The sequence below is a fragment of the Colobus angolensis genome, unplaced genomic scaffold (genome assembly GCF_000951035.1).
Source record: "Colobus angolensis palliatus isolate OR3802 unplaced genomic scaffold, Cang.pa_1.0 Scaffold142, whole genome shotgun sequence".
NCBI lineage: Eukaryota > Metazoa > Chordata > Mammalia > Primates > Cercopithecidae > Colobus > Colobus angolensis.
The window spans coordinates 872,021-882,000 of record NW_012114511.1 but is presented as its reverse complement, the minus strand read 5'-3'; the positions used below and the strand labels follow the sequence as shown (position 1 = coordinate 882,000).

The following is a 9,980-nucleotide window of genomic DNA, read 5'->3' as shown; positions in this document are numbered from 1 at the left end:
AGGGTCTACAGTAAAGAGAGGAAGTCCCTGGAGGTCAGTTCATCAGGCTAATACATTCTTCCAGTTGGCTGTCACCCACAGCAACCTGCTCATGGGAAATGCTGGCTGGCAAGTGCTGCTGACACTCCTGCCCAGGGAATTTAGAGTAGATACACACAGTCAGCATCTCTTTATTCAGAGCCCAGTAGGGCCTGTCATGCTAGAGGCAACTCTGCAAAATGAAGATCAAGAGAACTCTCTCGGGACTCCCATCTCCCAGTCACTTTGAACAGCAGTCTGTAACCAACAGTTCCCATTCTGATCACTGCCAAAAGCAACATTACTCTCTGTATACACAAAGAGCAAAGGATAACTGCTGGTTTCCTTTATTCCATAGCTCATGTCCTGGTTATGGCTGCCATGTGCCATAAAAATATGCAAGAGTTTGCATTTCACAAACATTTGATTTTCATAAGTCCTCATTTCCCACAGAAAGCTCTGTTCTACAGCATTCTGAGAAACATCTTTCACCAAACCAAGGTCTCACCTTGGTCTCTGCAGTAGAAGAGTATACTGAAAAGAAAAATTCATGTATTTGGATGTTGGCTCCAAACTCTATCTGGCCCTGGTCACCTGCTATGTATGATTTAGTTCTGCTTGAACTGAATCATGGTAGAACTAAATTACAGGGTTGGTCAATAGAAGAAAACTGGCTGGTCTCAGCATCACCTTTGCAACACTCACCCTCTGAGAAGGGTACCTAATATTGTGAGTGCCCATTCAGATGCCCATTGAAGAGGGGTTATACTGGGTGCTCCTGGAGGGTGGAGGGGCAGGCAAGCTGCTCACCCTGAGATGGAGGGTATACTTGTTTCCTAGGGCTGCCATAACAAAGTATCACCAACTGGGTGGCTTAAGACAGCATATTATTGTTTCACTATTTAAAAGGCAAGAAGTTCAAGATCAAGGTGTGTGCAGGGCTTTGGTCCCTCAGAAACATGTGGGGCATTCTTCCTGGCCTCCTCCCAGTTTCCAGTGGTTTGCTGGCAGTGACAGTCCCAGGCGTTCCTTGGCTTGCAGATGGATAACTCCCATCTCTGCCTTTATTATCACATACCTTCTCCCTGCATATCTCTTCTCCTCTTCCGATAAGGAAACCTAAATTGGGGGTCTACCCTACTCCAGGATGACCTCATCTTAATTTAACTAATTACATCTGCAATTATCCCATTTCCAAATAAGGTCACATTCTGAGGTACTAGGAGTTAGAATTTCAAAATGTCTGTTTTGGAGGGGATATAATACCACCCATAACAGAGATGGGGACAGTCCCCAGAACAAGGAGAAGATGGTGTCTCAGGGGTTCCATAATCAGCAAGGTCCAGTGTCCTGGGAGGATGGCAGGAAGTTAGCAGACCTCCAAAGCAGGACACAGGACCCAGGGGTGTCAGCTCTTGTAATAATCTAGCGCCCAAGCTGGGTGTAAAAAGAGCAAAGCTGTTCTAGCCAGACCGTGTCAGATTGGACAAGTAGCACATCAGGGTGGCCAGTATGAGGTGGGGACCAGAACACCTTCCCCAGTATGCTGGCCAGTGTGGTCCTGAGAACTTTCACAATCCAGGATGGGGGGGATCAGAGAAGGAGTCCCAAGAGGGACAAAAATCAAATCCCCAGTCTTGAAGCCGAGCTTATTTTTAAAATTAACGTAAACAGAGAGTACTTAAACCCAATTAATGTGATGACTGCAAATTTATAGCTATTCTAAACATATTCCTTCACCTATAGTCACACTCCTTTTCCATGCACTGCACAAAGACCACTCCTCAAGATAAGAAAGACATGAGTCAATGTGGCAAACGGGGTCAAAACTGACAGAAAGAGGGCAATCATGCATGTCAGCGGGGAATAATGATGAACCTGGAGAAACCAGTATTGCTCCAGATCCCCCTCCCAAATCCTTGCAGAAAAGAATATTAATAAAATAAAATTCCAAAATCTGATCCCAGAGCAATAATAGAACACCCATGCCAAACTTCACAGCCGTGGGGAGGATGCACGTAGCTGAGCAATCTGTGGATAGCATTTCTCAGCTGAAATTCTTGAAAGCTTGTAGTGCTCAGGCCAAAACGCTCTGGAAACCAAGTCCTGTGGAAAATGCAAACTTTATGAATCACACATGTGGCCACAAAGCCAGCCGTGCAGCTCTGAGTGAAAAGATTTGCACAGAAATCTGTCCCCACACTGAAGACCACCAGGGCTGATGTAGAGCGTTCCGTGGGCCCTGAGAGGATAGGAAACTCACTCAGCCCTTTGGGGACTTTCTTGGAAAACTCTGGAAGATACAATCCAGTGGAGCTCTGGGTTGGAATTAGATGCGATAGACAAAATGACCACTTCTCACTGGCTGAGTGGTCTGCCTGGAGAAGAAGCCTCCAGGGGGAGAAATGAATCCTTTTCTAGCTACTTAACCTCTTTGTTCCTCCATTTTCTCATCCTTGAGACAGGGAGCACAGAGGAGCACTTATCTCATGGGGTTCTTGTGAGAGTGAAATGAGTTAATACACAGGAAGCACTTAGAAAGCGCCTGGGCCCTCAGAACAGCCAACGTAAGTTCTCACCTGCAGCAAGCACTCGTAGCAAAGCCAGAGTTTTGGAATCTTCCCCTGAAGTTGCATCTCTTCCAGCACTCTGCCTCAATTTTCATTTTTACTTTATAGATCTCGGATTCCCTTCCCGCTTTGTCTCCCAACAACCTATTCACAATCTGGAGTGCTTCCCACTCAATGTCATAGGACCTAAGGACAGGAAAGGCCCTGCTAGGTCCCCCAGCTTCCGCCTCTGCCCCAAGGCACAGCTCTGTTCACACTGACTCCGACAGATGGATGTCGTTTCAATACAGGAAATATTTATTGAGTATCCACTCTGGGCCAAGCCTTATGCTCGGCGCTGCTAGGAATACACACAGGAGTGGAGCAGGCCGAGTTCCCGCAGTCTATGTGGGAGAACTGGAAACTCCAGCAGCAGCTGATGCTGCAGGCCGCAGGCAGACTTTCTTCTCTGGGAAACCCCAGTTTCTGCTTTTATGGCCTTTGACTGATTGGACAAGGCCCACCCAGATCATGAAAAGTAATCTCCTTTATGTAAAGTCAACTGACTGCACATGTTAATCACATCTAGATTTGTGTTTGATTAAATAACTCGGTAGTGTAGCACAGCCAAGTTGATACATAAAATCAGCTATCACCACAGACTTGTTTGTCCTTGCCCTGCCCACTTTACGTCCAGTGTTTCTTCCTGAGCTGTAGGTCTGTAACCTATAACAACTTCAGGCCCACCATGAGATGCAGAGAAAACAGCTTTCTGTGGAATTCTTCACCAGCTCCCACACTTACATTAGTTTGAATCCCCTAAAGAAATATTTCATTCCATTTCACTCGTAATGGTTCTCCTTCCCTGACTGAACCCCAATTGATATAAACCCTATGTCCCAGAATCGTCTGGCCTTAAACAATACTGGAATCGACTCCTGAGTCCTTAGCTATGGCTGTTTGCGAGACCACACCTTGCAAGATTGGGAGCTCTCCAATAGGCTAGAGTTGCAATTTTAAACCAGCAACCAATACATGATGCCATCTCTTCCACTGCCATAATATAGGGGCCCAGAAATCCAGGCTCCCTGCACTATTGTACCTAGTAACCCATACTCACAATTTTGGGTACTCCTTTTCCCTAGACAGTTGCCCACGTTTGTTTCTCCTGCTGAAAATGTCAAAATTGGGTCCCACTGATGGCTATTTCGTAAGCAGGCTGTGGCTTTCTGGCTGCCACTGCCACTAAGAAACAGGGGCTCTACATGGCAGGTCCCAGGTTAGCCCTGCTGCTACCCTCACCACCATCCAAAGCTTCTCAACCCCAGAGAGAACTACGTTCCCTATGAGACCCCTGAGGATGTGCTTGCCCTGTGGCTGTGTCTGGCTATATAATTCCTGGAACAACTCAGTCCTGGAGGTTGGATCCCATAAGGAAATACCCGCTGTCAATGAGATATTCCTTCTCTGGACACCCATCATGGACATGGCCTCCTGATTTTGCCCTCACTGCTTTCACCTCCTTTATCTTCCAAAGGAAGCTTATGGGGAGTGGAGACTGGTCTGTCTTATGGGAAAGTCTTCTTTCTCCCTCTGACTCTTTGTACCTTAACTAGCCTGCAGTCTCCTCCTCCTCCTCTAGAGAAAATATGCAGAACCGGTACACTCCTCATCTCCATCACTGGTCTTGAGGTTATAATTCATATCTATGGCTTTCTTCTTCTACTAACCAATCTGTGCTTCCCCATGCTCAATCAGGACTTCAACAGACTGGGGTCTTTACCTGGTAGAGTGACCAAAACCTTAATTCCTGAAGGGTCTGAGTCCTCAATTACCCTGCCTGTATTTTGGTTACTGTAATTTTCCATTAACTTTTACTAGTAGGTATGGAAGTACTAAGAGGGGACCCACAGAATCTCCTTGGCTCCAGAAATAGTCTCTCTTGCTCCCATTATATAGCTGCAATCCAATCACCCTTTGGTGATCAGGATCAATCACTCCAGCCAGTAGAGTAGCTCCTTTTTCTGCCTATTGATTCAGTGGCCTTGTCTTGGTCTGTTTATGCAGTTATAACAAGATACCTGAAACTGGGCAATTTATAAAGAACAGAAATTGATTTCTCACAGTTCTGGAGGCTGGAAAGTCCAAGATCAAGTGCCAGCATCTTGTATGGGCCTTCTTGCTGTGTCTTCCCATGGTGGAAGGTGGAAGGGCAAGAGAGGATGAACGCTGTGTTCTCACATGGCAGAAGAGTTGAAGGGCCTGAACCCACTCCCACAAGTTCTTTTATGATGATGTTAATCTATTCGTGAAGGTGGAGGCCTCATGACCTAAACACCTTTCATTAGGTCCTACTTCCCAACACTGTTGCATTGGAGATTAAATTTCTGATACAAGAATTTTGAAACAGATTCAGACCATCACAGTCCTTAAGCCCAAAATGAACAGATCTTTCTTTCAGTTTAATGAAATCATAGTTGTAGCTCCTATGTAAAGATAAAATTCTGTGCATAGATTACTCGACATAATAGTAACAGATGTAACTCTCTTTGTATCCCTTGATTCCGAGACCCTTGTATTCTGGCTATGGGGAAATCGTGCCGTATTATGGCCTCTGACTCAAAGCATATATTATGTCCTTTAAGACAGAATCCAATCCTTTCAGGGCATTTAATCCCAAATGGTGCTGCAACTGAGTCTTCTGTAAGTGACTGCACCTTTCATTTAGCCTAGTCACTTCCAGTTAATAGGGTATATAGTGAGACCTGTTAATTCCATGGAAATTAATCCATTGCACCACTTTCTTTGCTGAGAAGTGGGTTCTTGGACCAGAAGCAATGCTATGGAGAATGCCTTGATGGTGGATAGGCATTTTGTGAATCCACAGATGGTGGTGCTGGCAGAAGTACTATGTGCAAAGAAGGTAAGTCGATTCCTAGAATACATATCTATTCTCGTGGTGACAAATCTCTGCCTCCTTCATAATAGAAAAGGTCCATTGTAATCAATCTGCCACCAGGTGACTGTCTACTCACCCCCAGGGAATGGTGTCATATCGGGGCTCAGTGTTTAGTCTCTGCTATAGATAGGTTAGGCACCCAGCTGTAGTATTAGTACAGCCTTTATAAGGGGAAGTCCACCCTGTTAAGCCCCTGAATAGTCTCCATCCCTGCCAACTTGGCTTCTTTGTTCAAGGTCCCATTGAGCAAGCACTAGGGTGGCTGAGGGAAGAGGCTGACTGACAGCTCCTGAGCATGTTATTTTGTCCGATTATTAACCTCTTCTATAGTAATGATGCCCTTTGGGCATTCACATGGGACACAAATATCTTCACCATTTGTGCCCATTCTGAGAGAGATCCATCCATATACATCTTCCCCACACTTTATTATCACTAATCTTCCAATCCTGCTACTTCCAAGTTCCTGTCTATCCAGCCAAACCATTAGTAACTACCTGTAAATCTATGTAGATCCATACTTCTATCTTTCATTTCACACTAGTGGACAAGCAAATGCACTCCTCAAAGTTCTGCCCACTGGGTCCAATCAGGATAAAGAAATCACACAGTAATTTTCAAACAGAAAAAAGTTTAGTATGAAGAATTACTAATAAAAGAGCAGAATTAACTCTGGTAAGAGTTAAAGAATATAAGAACAGCAGATACAGGTAGCAGCCATTACCCCTAAGGCTGAGATTGATGCCCACAGAAGAGCCTCTTCCTCCCACTAGGGCTGGGATTAAGATCTTGGAGAGGGGACAGCCATGGCCTACTTGATGAGAAAAAAGTAATGAAGACAGATGACCTGCTGGTAGGACTTGCTGGGAATCTGCCTACTAGGGTGTCAGGGGAAGGTGTCCACAAATGCCACGTCTAGGAACTCACTGTACAGTCACCTGAGGGAGTCCTGGGGGAAACTACTCACAAGTATGAGTGTGGCATTCTGCTGGAAGGTTGCCAGAGGACATGGTTGAGAGGCAGTGGGCTGTGAGTCACTGGGTACTATAGGAGCTCAAAAAGCCCCCTCTGCAGGAGCCAGGCATTGGGAAAAGGAGTTCACTGCATGAGCCTAGCATAGCAGAAACTACATGCTCTCAGGACATGAGCCTGGAGAAAGCATGCTCTGTAGGAGCCTGGTGGACCAGGCTCATGGGACCCGGGAAGGGGAAACCCCTTCTCTCTTCAGTGTCCCTCCAGTGATCTTTGTCAATAAGGGAAAAATATTTACAAAACCCACCTCCATTATCAACAAGCAGGAAAGTAAGGGTAGATTTGGAGCTGAAAGGCAATATATTGATAACTGGCATGGGTGAAGGGGTGTCAGGAAGTGGGGCCAGAGAGGAAGGCAGGGAGTAGGCCAACATATGTATATTATTCTGTGAAGAAACTGAGCAAACAAAGCTCTTGATCAAGAAATAGGCCTAGAGCAATCAGGAAGCAGAAAATGAGCTCCTCTGCCTATGCCCCCCATTCTGCTCATCACACACACACACAAACACGCACAAAGATGACAGGCTTAATCCAAAGGTAGGGACTGGATGTTCTCAGTTCTGTTTGACTCTAAGCAAACCACCCTTAAAAAACAAATCTTATGGTCCTGACATTGAAATGAGCACCTTCTCCCATTTCCCTGGAACCTGGCCAGGGCTGAGCTAACAGTGGGTGCTTAATAACAATCAGCTGCTTTGAAAGAAAGAGTTTTTTTTTTTTTTAGTTCCACTCCATCAGTGACTGCACTTTTTGTTCAGGGTCATCCCTTGTCCTGGCATCATCCTTCCCCAAGGCAGCACCCTCCTGATGACCCCAGATGGTTCCTGGGAACTCACTGTGTCTGGAGGCTCTCTCCCACCCCATGTGAAGGAAGCATCATCCTCAGTCACTGTTGCCACACCTCTGACCTCTTGAACGCTGGCAATGTCCCTCCATTCTTATGACTAAGTGAGCTTGGAGTGTACCTGTCAAGGAAAGGGGAGAAGGGAGAAACCACACTTTGAGTAGCAATGGTCTACAGTGTGTGGCTTAGAGAACCAAGCTGACACAAGTCAGAAGATACAGGCCTCAGCAAGGACTATGAGGTTGAACAAGGCTTCACAGAATTTCTGGCACTGGAGCTGGGCCTCCTGACAGCTTTCTCCCCAAGCAATTATGGGCCACCTAAAGAAATGAGACTGCAGGAAATATAAGAATATAGATTTTGAAAAAATATGAATGATCATAAGAAAAGGACAAACTATGAGAACAGCCTCTGACAATGGCTGGCAGGAGAAGCAAGTGGATGTAGGAAAGCCTGCATTAATTCACTGTCTTTCCACATGTGCTTAGGGAGCCATGGTTTTCGGTTTCTTAGCCAAGAGTCTGGCATTTTGCTGCATGGGTGCTGTGCTTAATCTAGGGCATGTCCATTCCAAGGTCTCTGATGGGTACACACACAGTCCTCTTTGCATCCTGTATCCCCATGATCATCCTAACCCCAAAGACACCCCCTACTGCCCAGGACACATAGTCAAAGAAACCCTGCATGTGCATCTTCAACGCCTGTATTCCCTCACTCATTCAAACCACTCTGTGCAGCCCAAGCCCAGCCCTTCCTGGCTTTAGAGCCTTAGCCTGTACTATTATGTTGCCCGGGATTCCTTTCCCTCCACCCTTGGTACACTGGCTCCTCTTAACCCTTCTGGTCTAACTAAAGGCACTATCCCAGAGGAGGAGTCTTCCCTGACCACCCCAATGGAGTCACTGGCCACTCTCATCGGAGCACCCTGTCTGCCATTTGTTACCCCTTCTTTACCTGTGGTTTACCTGTTCGTATTCCTTCTCCCCAACTGGGATACAGTCACCACCAAGTCAGGTACCCACATAATACCTGGGATGGATTAGACACTCGGTAAACACTTGATGAAGAAAAGAATAAAGCCTTATAGACTCATGTCCCCCTCATGAGGACTGCCCTAGCCAACTGATACCAGGTTGATCATTTATACCATTTTTTAAAATTTGTGTTATTAACCACAGAACTCTTTTCCACCCTAAAATAATCTTATCCCACAAGGCCCCACACCTAGTGACTTCTATGGATGCTGTGGTTGCCAAATATCTCAGGGCAAGGGCCAGGCACAGGACAGGGTTCCCACTATTGTCTCTACACCATCTTCCCATAAATTGGTTAGCTGGGACCTCATCATGCAGTCGCCTGGCTCCAACAAGAATCCAAAGCTGGCAACAGGAAGTCTGCAGGGCCCTTCCAGAGGGAAGCTGGGAAGTTAAGGCTGCAGGCTCCAAGCCCTTGTTCCTGGGAGAGAACTAAGGAACTGGTACCATAACCGATGTCCAGGCTGCTGGTTTGCCCCAGCTCTGGGCAGCCACAGGTTCCCTGGCATGATGACCAGCTCATGCCTTGTCTCATCCTGCCTCTTCCATACTTTTACTGTGATTCTCATCCACAGGCACCAGGAAAAAGGGCCTTTCTAAGCACTGTTTACATTCTTGTCATTTTGCCTGTGTTTAGACTTAGAAAAAAATGCATCTTAAACATTTACAAGCAATCATAGGCCCTCATGGATTTCAAATAAAATTTCCTATAAACCAGTCAACTTCAGAGTCTCTGTTCACCCTAGGATCATAAACCCTCAGAGCTGGTAGGCCCTTAAGCTAGAGAAACTGAGGCTTTGGGGGTTAGGGACCTGCCCAGGCTCACATGGTACTCAATGCTACAGCTGGACTGGAGCACAGGTCTCCTGCCTCCACAGCCTGAGATTTCCATTTCATGAAAAGAAAAATCAGAGCCCATTGGCACAATGTTTCTGAGGGCATGTGGTTCTAGTTTTTAAGAGAACAAACTGATTTGAGGTTTCAAAATATTAATGTACTTAAGGTTTGGAGTAGGAATGTGCGTTAAGTGCACATTCTTGGTAGTCAGCCAGGCTCCATCGCCAGGCAGGCTGACTGCCTGATAGGAGTGCCCTGGGACTTGGGGTGTTGAAAGCATTTGCTGCACAACTCCAAGGCCCAGGACCCAGAACTCTCAAGACTTCAGCATGGCTCCACGTAAAAGTGACAGACTCGAGACGGAGCCCAAGAGCAGGTCCTGGGAGAGAATGACAAAGACCTGCCCTATTTAGCCAGTGCTAAGGATTTTCATGTCAAACTCTCCTCCAGCGTTTACACTAACTTGGGGTTGAGGCTACCTACCCTTCATAAGACTCTCAGTAGACCCCAGAATGGATCTCCCTGTTAAGGCCTCCCATCGCAGGCCACACAGGCCCGAGCCCAGAGAGGAAGGGTCTAGTGCAAAGCCAGAAGACACCAGGAGGCCCTATGCCCCTAGGGCCACCACCTTCCTCTCTCTACCACCACAGGCCCCAGGCAGGAAATGAAATAAAGATCCTTCTAAACTTCAGTGGTGGAATTCTCAA

At 46.4% G+C, this 9,980-nt stretch overlaps 1 long non-coding RNA gene across 1 annotated transcript; it reads left to right on the top strand.

The window, feature by feature from the left end:
• Positions 1-3,893: 3,893 nt before the first annotated feature.
• On the top strand, positions 3,894-9,158 carry LOC105506947. The gene is made up of 3 exons (XR_001001018.1): positions 3,894-3,987; positions 5,384-5,490; positions 7,317-9,158. It is a non-coding gene; the product is annotated as an uncharacterized LOC105506947 (long non-coding RNA).
• Positions 9,159-9,980: the final 822 nt, after the last annotated feature.